At 41.8% G+C, this 13,089-nt stretch overlaps 1 protein-coding gene across 3 annotated transcripts in view; it reads left to right on the plus strand.

Moving 5' to 3' along the window:
• The window catches only part of SMYD3 (SET and MYND domain containing 3), a 419,966-nt gene that overhangs the window by 192,707 nt on the left and 214,170 nt on the right, over positions 1-13,089 (plus strand). Inside the window, exon 1 of one of the 3 annotated variants that reach the window (XM_055810878.1) lies at positions 6,530-6,548. The exons of the other annotated variants lie outside the window; for them this stretch is intronic. The gene's annotated coding sequence lies outside the window, so the exon portion shown is untranslated. Of the gene's footprint in view, positions 1-6,529; positions 6,549-13,089 lie in introns of those variants that run through there. 3 annotated transcript variants of the gene reach the window in all.

Genomic DNA, 13,089 nt, shown 5'->3' on the forward strand with positions numbered 1-13,089 from the left:
AATGCTTTGGTGCAGCAGCTGAAATCTTGTGTTTTGGTGAGGGGGAGGGCACCATCACTTCATGTGAAATCTCTCCGGGGATCATTTCCACGTTTGCTTATTCATTTTTTAAGACAGGTAGAACATTAATGAATGTTGTGAAGAAAACATGATCTAATACCCTTTTAAGCACTTTATACCAAAAGAGTGACCACACTTTTGTCAATCTGTCTGATATATTTTCCATGATTATGCAATAAAGCTAGACCAGCTTGTGGACTGGTTCAGGACCAGGAGGTAACTTCTCATCAGGTGGAGATCCTTCCATTTACTGGTTTATTTTTGCCCTTCCACAGAGGCTGGCCAAATGAAATGTTTTCTTCATGCCCTGCTCATCACTCTGGTGTTTTCAGCAATTTGCGCTCCATCTCTAGGGTTAAAAGTGTCACACAGCTGCAATAAAGTGTCATTTTTGCCAATTCTGTGGTTATTGACAGATCTCAGATATTTAGTGCCCAGTTTCTTGGACCTTTGTCTTGGGTGAGCCGTGTGGGATACGCGCTCAAGAGCTATGAGAGAAATATGTGTAGCGGATCCCTCTGTTGTAATAATAAAATATAGAGCTAAGGATCATCTCATGCCCACTGACAAGTAAGTTCAACTAACTTTATTTATGTTTCTTGCTTAATGCAAATTTTTGGCCTCTGTGATTCAGAGAACACCTTGAAAATCTTGTCTAAGTGACCTGTTATGAATCAATAGCCAAATAACAGAATCTCAGCTTTGTTACTCCTAGAAAAAATCATTGCAATTTTTAATAGCTTTCTTCACTTGTTTCCTTTTCAACGAAAACATCAAAAATCTAAAACATCAAAAATCTATGAACTGTTTGGTTGCTTAAGCATGGTGTTACTGCAGCTGCTGTTTCTCCATAACCTTTTGGGAAGCAGGCAAGTTAGATCCTGGTCTGGCATCAGAAGTGCAGACACAGACATAGAACAGCTGAGAAGACCTGCACTGGGGCAGTCCTACCATATGCTGTCTGCTCTTGGAAATGAATCCAGGATGTTTCCTGCAACTTTTCTGGGAATTTGTCAAAAAATTCCTGTGGCAAGATTGCTCCCGGTACAGCTTCCAGCCAGGCCAGGCAAAGGTAAAGCTGTGTAATGCCCCAGTTCCCTTTTGGGTTTTGAAGCAAGCAGTGTGCTGAAGCCTGGGCAATTAGGCAGCTAATAAACCTTGAACAATTTAAATAGAAATGGGGTGCGGAGGATTTTGTGACTGTGTTCTGTGCCTTGACCATTTTGCCATGTTAGGAATTCATGACTATTATTCCCACTCTCCGGTGAACCCTAGGTTAATCACTCTGTAAGCTTAATGACCTTCAAGGTAATATTTCTTTTTTTCCCTTTTAAATCAGGCCAATTTTTTAAATGTCAAGCAGTCTACGACTAAGGGATGACTCATTTTGTGTCATGTTATATCTTTTGGTAACTATGATTATATCTTTCCTGAGTGTGATCAGTTAGAAAACTTGAAAAACTGCTGTTTTTAATTATAGGCAAGGTAGCACCATAGCAGCGTTTAGTAATCCTGTAAGATTTCTGGAACCAGAATGTATCGTAAAGTTTAAAGGTGCACAGTATAGTGAAAATGATGTAAAAACTCAAAGTTAAACAGGCTAATTCAGTTGCACATTGGAAGTTAGAGATGCATCTGGCCTTTTTCACTTGCTATGTGGGAGTGTTGCAATGCAGTGTTGTTTGGGGTTTTGCACTGCTTGCAGTTGCCTTTGCAGGATGCACATGCAAAATTCAGCTGAAACTACAGAGCCACTTGTACACAGGGGTGTTACGTTCTCAAAAAGCATGAGCAGGAAACAACTAGAGCTGCTAAAGTATTGCCTGTGGTAACGAGAACATGATGTGCAGTTTAAAAATCAGTAATAATTAATATAAAAGAAGATAATACCTGCAATCTGCCTTGGACTCCTGTCTAGAGCTTGGTTGAGGGAGAGGAAGAAATGATTCTGGAAAAGTTTTGTGGGGCACTGTATAGTCTGGCTTTAGTGCTCCAAATGGCTTAAAAGTTCAGTTACCAGTATCAGTTCTTGTAGTGCAGATTGGACTTTTTGTTGGGTGAAAGGGAAGGAGATCAGAAAGAAAGGAAAGGACAGGTAGGTGTGCAGCACTGCTTCAGACTGATGGGCAGAGGGAGATTTATGGAAGAGGTCTCCCTGTTTAGAAGAAATACTAATACTCTGTCCTATGGTCTCTGAAAATGGCCATCAATATAGGGAGGATTTCAAGAATTATCTTGGAAATGTGATAGCTGAAAGGAGAGTTGAAATTTACTGTTACTACCTGTAGCAAAGGAGGTAATACCTGCAGACTAAAGCTGATGGCGTGGTGGTGAAATACCTACAAAAGCAAACTGAGGTGGACTTACATGCTAATTCTGCCACACCGAGTTACACCTGATGCTTTCAGAATCCACAAACATTCATTCTGCAGCATCCCCAAAGTGAGGAGAGAATAGTGTCCTTACAAACCATGTCCCTGTCTTGTTGCAGTACAAACCAGTAGGCTGCAACAAGGCTTTACGTCAGTCGGATTCTACTGTCCCTGCTGTTTCTCCTTCCCCCAAAGGCCACACCACACCTCCTCCATCCAGCCCCCTCTCCCACCATCCTCGGTGCTATTTAACCCTTAGTGGGAACGAGCTGCAGCTGCGCATCATCCATGTCAATCAACCCGCTGCCTTCGTAGCAAGGCCACAGCTGCATGTTATCAGTGTTAATCAACCCACTGCCTGCATTCCTCTGCACCTATCTCACCCTAACCTCATGGCAGAAGAGAAAGGATCAGTAAAAAGGCATAAGTGGAGCCCAACCCAAACCAGTTAACAAACCGTGTCAACTAACATTTAACATTGGAGCAGGTATTAGGTAACAAGCCATGATCTAGCTTTGAGATTCTGCCTCCAGTTCAAAGCATTTTCTCCCATGAGTGATAATGTCTTTGTCATGTCTCTGCCCATTACTGTCATTCTTAGACTAAGTCCAAGTTTGGGGATTTCAGAATGACTAAATAACTAATGAGCCATGCTTGTGTTCGGAGTCTGACATTGCTGATAAACTTTGCAGTAAAGAAGTGATTCTCCACCAGCTTCAGAACATGTGACACTTGCTGCCATCCCTTAAGCGATAAATGAAAGAAGGGATTTATAACAGATGCTTTATAAGGCACTTTCATTATGTGCTTTCTTATGTTTCCTTTTACGTTCTCTGTTAAACCGAAGTTTTAAAGCTGTTTTCTTTTCAGACAGGTGACAAGTGAGTCAGTAAGTGAAGGTACAGATGCAGACAGTTTGACAGCCCATGAAAACAACGATCCAGGGCACCAATGGCAAATCTGATTTGTAATTCTGAATTATGTATTGCAAAATAGCGAAAGTTCCTAGGAATAGTTATATAGTCTTGGAAGTTTCTTGTTTAAAAATAACCTTCCCCTGTGTTGCAAGTGAGTGTCAGCAGCTGCTGCTGAAAACGGACAAATATGAGGACTAGAATTTGATTTTTTTAAAACTTTGAGTTCTCTCTTCATTATCCGTCAGCACTGCAGTTCTCATGGCTCTCTGCCCTCTGTTTCCCGTGATTTCTGAATGACTGCTGTCCCTTCAGTGGCTGTATAATTCCTGCCTCTGCTTTGATAATTTCACCATTTTGGTGGAGGACTGCTCAAAATGTTTGTGGCTTTGCCACTAGTGCATAAAGTGCTTTTTAAATCCATGATGCTAAAGTACAGGGTTTCTTTCCCGGTTCCTACTGAATGTTTCTGCACACACCGCTTGGTGCAGCAGGTGCTGAAGACCCCCTATGAATGTCTCTGCAGTCTCTGAAGAGTCCCTGTGATTTGGCGGGGTGGGGGAAGGCAGGTGCTGCCTGGTGTGCCTGAGTGCCTCCCTTGGTGGCACGGCAGTGCCAGGGCTCCCTTTGGCTTGTGTTCTGTCTGGGCTGCAGAACTTAGATTTTCACTAAGTTACATTTTCATCACCCCGACAGTTGCCAAATAGGCTGATTAATCAGTATGCATATAGCGATTGCTGCACCTCCTCACTATGTGTTAACACAGTAAAAGCTAGTTAGGAGTTCAGCAGAGTGTAAGGTAAGTTGGAATTGTTCCCTCAAAACAGCATTAATTCAAAATTATTTTCACTCATTCAGAGTCCTGTGCAGCTTTGGGTGTCCTAAAGAAGTTGCTATTTAAAAGTTACGTGTCTAGAATCAGGAGACAGCTCACACACCTGCTATAAATTCTCTTCATGTAGTTGGGAGGACAGAATTAGGCAGCTTTCCCAGTGGCAGGCTGGTAACACTTGCACTGAAAGGGCAGATGATCCCAAACCAGATGACACTCCGAATTCCAGAGGTAGAGAAAGAACTTCTTGTAGAGGTTTTTGTTGCGAGTACCTTAAACCCCCCCCCCCCCCCCGCCTTTTTTTTTTTAATGCTTCAGAGTCTGGTGTCTTCTTTTTTATTATTTTTTTTATTATTATTATTTTTTTCTGTGAAAATCTATTGCTTCTTCAGAGTCTTTTACAGTTTGCCATGATGGCTGTGGCTCGATGCCAGCAGGGTACACAACCTGACTTGCTGTGAGACAAGATTGGGGACTGTTCCAAATAGCTGGCAACTACAAATAACTGCCAAACAGAGAAAGGCAACCTTGCTGCCAGCTGTCTCTGCCTGACAGAATGCCATCTTGGGTTATACATACAGAAGAGAATGAATAAAAAAATGTGGTTGTTTTTTTCCCCTTTTGTTTTTTTTCCTTTAAGCCGATTGAACTAAAGAATCAGAGTTTTGACACCTTATATAGAATTCAAGAGGCATACACACTATGACTCATTCTTCATTCTTCAACAGATTCAAGTCCATTGTAGCAAACTTCACAAAACCAAGGCTATTATTTTTATTTATGTTTTGAGAACAAAATAATTTACACGTAAATGTTCTATAATATAGAATATGTTCACGTAACTATAAAGAAAAATTACTCATCGGAAGTGAGGGAGGAGTTTAAGATAAATACGCATTAAATATAAATAAACACTAATACATGGGAAATTACACTTATCACAGCATGATGGTGTGTATTAAGACAAAGAAATGCTTTATAAGTGCTGGAATGAAAGAGGAATTCAGTTGCACTTAAGTTGATGGTTTTAAAAACTGAAAAACAAGTTTCTTTATCATCAAGCTATGTTTAAAAAACAGTTAAAACATTTCAAACAGTCTTTCCTACTACACTGAAATCTAATCAGAAGGGCATCTCCCATTGTCTGGGAGAAATGAGTCTGGCCCGTTACCTAAACTGTTTGTATTGACAGAAAAGATTTTTACTGATACTTTTGTGTCATTGTCCCCCCTGCCCCGTGGGCAGGATCCTTTAATGCTGGTTAGTGTACAAGACAGATGCGGTTCTGAAACAGTGGCCCCACTTTACATGTGGGTATAAAGATTTTCAAGAAATATTGACTGAAACGCAGATGAGAAAAGCTTTAGTGGTTGTAGGATTGCTTCTAATGAAGAGATGACAATTTCTTAGGGTTATGTGTCTGCAGGGCCAGTACCACAAGTAGGATGTTTTAGGATGTTTTGAACACTAAACTCCTAGGACCCTGGGGTTTTATTAGCTTTACTCTTGGCTTGGACTTGGTTCAGACTTTGGTTTAAGGTCCATCTCTTGAACTGGCCAGCCCAAATATTTCTGAAGTCTGAAATGCAGAACCAAAGTGGAATTAGCAGTGTTTAACCCCAGCCATTCCCTGGTGTCACTGTGGGTCTCTCTCAAAGGACTACAAGAGGTGTTTTTCCCTGTAGGTATCAGTGTAGGAATTGACAGTACAAGGCTGTCCCATCCATCTCAAAGCAGTCAGGTGAAGTCACTTTCTGTTTAAAAATCTCTTCTTTCACCCTGAAGTAGTGCAGTTCTGCTTATCAAGAAACTCACCATCATTGCTTGAACTAGCAGAACTATAATCCTCTGAGCTGCTGGTGTCTGAGGGGCCAGGAAGGCAATGAAAACTCCAATCTGGATGGCATGAAAGCTCCCAGGTAGAGCTGCCTGGTGGCTTAGCAGCAGCATGAGCAGCACTGATTTTTACCGCACCACAGATGAAGGGCTTGGGCTGGGTTGCTCCTGCTGCAGGATGGGGACAAGGGTGAGAACTGGAGCTGGGGAGGAGAGCCCTACTGAGATGAGTGAGGGGTGTGAGTGTCCGAGGGGAGGGTGCTCGTTGCTGCAGCTCCTTGCATGAGCTGTCCCCTCTCTGGTGAAATGTGGTCAGGCAGCAGCAGCAATGAGATGCCACAAGCCAGAGAGAGAGAAGTGAACAGGCAGAATAAAAACATTAAGTAGTGTATTTTACCACTGTCTTCCTTTCTCCTGGGACAACCCCCCCCCCCCAAACCCACCCCTTTATTGTTCTGCCTGTGTGATTTGTCTTACTGTGCAGAGGTCAGAGGAGCCGTGGTGGTGCAGCTGGGCGAGAGCTAGCAGTTACAGGTAATCCAATTTACACTCACTCTCCAGACAATTTAACTTTCCAGGTTGGTTTGAGGTCTGTAATTTCAGTGTAATCCTGTAAGACAAGACTGCAGAAAGGGAGGGTGCAGTGGCTGGAGGGGTGCTGAGCTGCGGCGAGCCACCCCCGCGCAGGGGCACTAAGACACACAAAGACCCAGGAGGCAGCGGTCCTCCCTGTCCTTGGGTGTACATCCCGCTGTGTGGTGGGTCTGTCGCTTCAGAGACATCAAAGCTGTGTCCTGGTGGGTGTTCAGATGCCCTCAGTGCGCTGCCTTACCCGCCTTCTGTTGATGATCCTTCAGGTGATGCTGTAAGAGCCAGTACCACTTCCCTCAGGCTTTGCTGTTGTCAAAGCAGGTGATGTGTGGCAGGGTGGTGTGTCTCCTCTGGTGAAATGCAGCCTGGTGGTAATGAAAGGCCAGATCCTGCTCCTCCTGCTGGGCCAAAGCCTTCCTGTCAGTCCTGGGAAGCACACCAGAAGCAGGCTCCAGAAATCCCGAGTGCACCGTATGGTGTCTGAATTTGTATTTGGTATTGACTTCAGGATTCACTCTGCATCTAGAGAAGGCCATCGTCTGACTTTTATGGAGAGAAAAATCAGCTTTACGCAGCTGAAGGTCCCCGTTAATTACCTCACAGGAAGGTGGCGTCAAATCTCCCTTTCCCCCCAGTGCTGAAAGCTGCGAATGATCCTCTTCAGGAGCAGAGCACCAATGCTCCCGTCACGGGCTGCACAGCTCAGTAGTGGATCCATAAAAACACAGTTTGGTTTGGATTTTTTTGAAAGCCTGCTTTCCTTTACACCGGGCGTGAATAAGACGTAGAGGAATAAAGCGCTCTCCGCTCCCCTTTCACCTCTGAAAAGCAGCACCATTCAGGATAAGATCCTCCACTTGGGTGTCCTTATACAGAGTTTCTTATGGATTCCGGCTTTTCTAGTTCATCCAAGGATTATACGCACTTTGTAAGTTTTCACTGAGCTCTTTCTGCTCTTGCTATAAACGTACAATTCCCATTCATGAGGAAAAAACAGCTTTAGGTGTGTCTATCCAGGGCAAAACTTAATTTTATTATGTGGCATAATTTAACCCTTTAAAGGCATAAACCCACCCTCTTGTCAGAGAGAGCTGCTTTAATTAAGCTATGGCAGAAAGTGCCTGTCTGCCATTATTTTAAGAGGCACACAATTTTGAAAACGCTTTACATGGCTTGCGAGATAGAACCGCTACAGCCTGTGCTAACAGATCTTGCTGAAAGAGGCATTTGTAGGAGCAAGTGAGACCTGGATACCTCCAGCCCCACCGTGGACTTAAAAATGCCAGCAGTGCTGACGTGGCAGGACCTTGCCTGGTTGCTCTCGTGAGGGAGAAGGTAATGCTTTCTAACCATTCTCCACTTACATGCTTAGCATGGAGTTGATGTTTTGTTTCTAAGCCTCCTCTAGTTCTCCGAGCATAGGGACTTGTTTGGCAATGTGTCCTAGCAATTTACCTGCAGCTGAATCGGAAATTTACGTGCAGAAATCTTATTCTTAAGGGTTATCTGGCAGGTCTCCGACATTTCCTGCGGAGGGAAAGGAGGTTTCTGTAAGCCTTCATAGATTTCTTCATTTAACATTACTGTTGGAGACGGCTCTACAGATAAAATCTTTTATGCGTATTTTTCGTAACTGTACATGAGAGATAAATCAAGATACAATCAAGATTATATGGAATATTTCAGTAGCATTAGTGATAGGTATTTCATTGCTAAACTATGTGTACAGACTGTGATTAGAAGATTTACAGTTGAAGTAAAAGAATAAAATAGGTACTGATTTGCATTAATGATTACATCAAATACATGATCTGGTAGTTAAGGTTGAAGAGATGCTTGTATTAGATCCTAAATTCTGGTACATACGTGTAACTTACGAACTTTAAGATCTGTATTTCAAAGTTTCACTTGTATAGTCTCAACCTTGAATTTTATTTAAAGTAGTGGTTGAAGAATAACTGTTCATCCATCATTCCTTCTAAATTTGGAAGAAGCTGTTTAGAAACTCTTCACAGACTTTTAAAAATCCTGGACACTTTAAAAATACAATTTCCAGTAGAATTTTGTCAGTATGTGAAAAACAGGTCAGCATATGTACCTTTGATCCATCTGAATGCTTTGCTGTTGTTGGATAAGCAACATGCAAATTGCAAAATGGATATCAGAGATGTCTGGTTCTGATACATGTATACTTCTTCCCAACTGTTCTCAGTTCAAAAATGAATCATCTTAGAATCATCTCCCTGCCTGTAAACACCAAGGTGTCATTAGCATAGATTTCAAAATTTTGATCTGTCCAAATGTAAACTTGCAGAAGACCTAAAGGGTTTTCAGCTTGAAAGTCCAAATCCAATCCTGACATTTCTCAGCCCATTTTTATTTTCCAAGGAAGCTAACCGTGGTATGTACGTTAATATCATAACCCTGCAGAATCCGGAGGGCCAAATGCTCAGGTACTATACACTGAAGGATTTTACTACCAGCATTAGGTGATTAACACTAATTTACCACAGCTGAAGATGTCACCCCATGTATTTACTCTCTGGTGAAAGTATTTTCCTGAGCCAGCCTTGTGCTCTGGTGGGCATGATCTATGGATGTATATGTATGAGTTCATGAATATTCTGTGACTTAATTGGGTTATAGAAATGTCTGCTGTGTGGCTTGGATTAAATTCACTGTATACATAACCTGGTTAATTAATAGTTGAAGTGTTTGTTATGAGTTTTGCAGTAGTGCAGTGGACCAACCTTCTGCTTCAGGCGTGATTACACAACTCTGATCTATGAGGAGGGTGGTAGAGATGCGCAGCGTGCCACCAGAAAGTGATATGGAGGAGGGGGTCTTTTTAAGTCCCCGAATTCCCTGATCAGAAGGGGGAAAAAGGTTTTGCCAAGTCATGAAAGGACATTTAGCTTCTCCCTTTCCTGAATTTGTACCTGCTGGTGTGCACACGGAGGTATTGTTCTTCTGTTTAGGGTTATCTGGGCTGTCAGATCTTGCAGTGGCCTCCTGCTGCTGGGCAGAGCGATGGGAAGGACTTCTTTGAGAGCTATGTAAGCTCCCTGTAGCTGTTGGATGAGGCAGGCTGTTCTGGATGTCTTCTGTCTCTGGGTCCTGGATGCTCATTCCTGCTCCATCAACAGCTGAAACCATCTCTGTGTTGGCTGCTGGTGACTGCCGTGTTGTTGAATACTGTTGGGAACCACACAGAGAGATTTTTGCAGGCTGGAAGTGTCTTGTTGACTGCACTACGCAACTCTGCTGGAAAGGGGTTGGATTTTTACTTGTAGTAAATGCTGTGCTACATGTTTTTGCATGTTCCTGCTGGAAGTTATAGTATGATTTAAAAGCCAACCTTTCACAGTGTGACAGAAACTAGGGAGTCACTAGCTTTTTATACATCCTAAAACTGTCCTTCAGTCTTATGGAAGGCTACTACTGACAGAAAAACCCAAAGGCTTTCAAAGCTCAGAGGAGTCATCTACTGCCTTTTTGATACTGAAGTCATTGCTTTGGTGGCATTGTTTTACAGAGAAGGCCAATCCTGCATTTGATGTTCACCTCACACAGTCACCTGCTTGCATCTGTTTATGGCTGGTCCATGTGAGGCTTTTCAGTTTGAACACATCTGACTGGATCGCACATACTCGCGCACGGTTGAGCTGGCCTCCTGTTTCTCAGCTTCTGTTTGGGAAGAAGCTCATTGCTTGTGGAAGGTGTTGGGGTGAACAGAAAAGTGTGCAAGGTATTCTTCTGACTAATGGTGGTTCTGTTTCACTCATCAAAGCAGAGCATGTGTCTACATGATTTTTTTTTTCCCTGTCAAAGACCAGTGTCCAAATATTTCAGATCATTCTGGTTCCATGTGACATAGGCTGTCATGAGCCAAACCTCCAGTTCTGAATGTCTCTGAATTGAGGGTCCCGTCTCCAAGTGGGCTTTTTGTTTTGGGTTTGCTTTTAAGCTTTGTGAATACATCTTTTCCCATCTGTTTTTCTGAAGTATCATGCTATATTTTAGAAGAAGGAAGATGTGTGTAACAAAAAGAGAGGAGAAGGATGTGATATTATGCAAATCCTGAAATCAACATTTGCACACAGCGACAAATAGCAGTGTTCCTGGAAAGACAAGTAGGTGTGCCTCAGGTGACCAATGCACCTTGAATAACAATGTAATCGAAAATAATAATAATAAAAAAAAATTAGTTCTGCAAAGATATTTCATGGTGGTATTCTAAACAAACAGCTTAAACATCCTAGCATTTTTACGTAGGAAGATGCTTTCCCACACACTTCAGCCTTTTATTTCTTTTGACTTGGCTAGTGGAATCAACCGTGTGTCTGAGGCATGTGAGGTGTAGAAGGACAGAACACAAAATCATTTTTCTTTTTGGTGGTAAGTACTCCAAACTAGTCACTGGAAACTAGGAATAAATCATGAATCTTGCAAAATTATGCTCTTTTATGGTGATGCAAAGTTGTAGGACTATTAACTACAAGAGCGGATGTGAAAATCTAGTCTGTAGGTCCCTTGATAAATAATTCTACAAAATTATGTATTGCATTATAGCTCAAACCTCACTCAGTGGACGCAAAAGGAGAATTCCTAGAGAATTCAATGGAGCTTGATTTGTGTGCACCATTCTTTGAGAGCTATGTAAGACACAGCCTAAGACACTGTAGCTGTTGGGAAACCAGAGAATTAGCCTTGCTTTTGTTTTCCTGATTAAGTTTTCACAATTTAATTGATTTTTTTAGTTTTCTGAATTGTCAAGAGTATTTTGATAACTCTTTTTGATAAGACATGAGCAGAAGCAAGATCTAGGTTTGTTTCACCAAATATCTGCTCATGTGTGGTTCTGGACTTGAGCAGTCTAAGGCAAACTCTTGGTATTTTCCCTTTTTCATCTTCAGTACAGCAAATGCAAAAGAGCTAAGATAGGAAACTTATTATATGATAAGAACTCCAGCAATTATTGTCGGGTTTTCAGTGCTTAATGCTCCCTTCTATTTCCTGTGAAAATTAACATGTTCAACATTTTGCTCCCTATTGAAAGTCTATAATTTGATAGTTTAGACAGAGACTTTCTTCTTCTGCAATATGTTGTATCTCTTCATATACTAGAATCTTTAAAATACTCAGTTGGCAATTTCTATTATAGTTGCTTATTTGGACCAGGCAAATTGCCGAATAAAAGGTTTGTAAATTATCTGCTTTATATTTGTGCTGTCCTCAAAGGACTGAAATTTGCTTTGGGGAAAAGCAAAGGACCAAGTAATAACATTTCCTTTTTTAAAGCACTGCCAGAAACTTAATTTCAGAGAGCTTTTTATTATTAAATTTCCCAGCCTTCCTTTCAAGCACTTTATTAGGAACATGGATCATTTATTTGGGAGGGGGAGGAAAGCACTGAAGAAGGGGAAGATGAAGGTGAAAAGCAAGCTCATTAATTCATATTGTGATCTAAGTGTAGTGTTCATGTTGGCAACAGTTTCGGTTTTCTAATGTTCAGTCATTGTGAAAGACTGATTTTAACATGGAAACCTTAAAGAATTAGGGAAATTGTTTCTCTTGAACTTTCTTTGGAGCTTGTTTATATTGAAAATTTCAAGGCTTTTGGAATTTTCAAGTGGCTCTCCTACAGCAGGTGAAAAAGACCTTTGTTGCTTTATCAAAGGAAACAAGAGAACTCAAACCTTTGCTTGTTTTAATTGCAACTAGATGCAGCTTTGAGCACTGGGCTGGAGTCTGATGCTGTTAGAAAAGCGAAGGGAAGTCTAAGTAATAGATGCAGTGTCAGGAGGAATTGATCCTGCCTATGGGTTGTGTTCTGCAAGTGTCTTTCTGTTCGTTTACATTCAAGGCTTAGCAGATGGCACCTAACACAGAAGGGGGGACCATTTGTTTCCAGCCTGCAGAATAGAGCTGTCCTGGTAAAGTGCAACAGAAGAGGTCGGTGGCTGCTATTAGTTATATAATAAATGCATAAATCTTCTCGGTGAAAGAAATGTTGTGAGCCTACTTAAATAAACCTTAGGTGTGGGGACAATCCAAAGTCGGATTTTTGTCAGTGACACTTGAGAGAGCAGACTGGAAACTGGGATTTCCATTCCCCAGGAGAGCTGGACATTTTGAAATTTTCTGTCTTTCTACTTTGAGGCAAAGTCTGGCAAAATTAGCATTCTGTGATATTCTGGTTTAGGGGCATAGAAACATTTCAGGTTTAGTATTATCCAAAGAAAGGAGAACGCTCTTGGTTTTTCTGTTTAAATATTTACCAAACCTAATCTGATTAAATTAAAATTTTCAACAGCAAACAGCTCTCTCGAGAAATGTCTTTGCTATTTGATTATTTGGGGGCTGAGGACACATCCCTCTGAGGGAAACCCTTCGTTTGCTGCCCGTTTAATTTAACTCTTTTTCTGCTCTTTCTACTGACCGTCCAAGCTGGAGCTCTGAGCCATTGGCTGTCCTTCTCCAG

The sequence above is a fragment of the Falco peregrinus genome, chromosome 7, assembly GCF_023634155.1.
Source record: "Falco peregrinus isolate bFalPer1 chromosome 7, bFalPer1.pri, whole genome shotgun sequence".
NCBI classification, from domain to species: domain Eukaryota; kingdom Metazoa; phylum Chordata; class Aves; order Falconiformes; family Falconidae; genus Falco; species Falco peregrinus.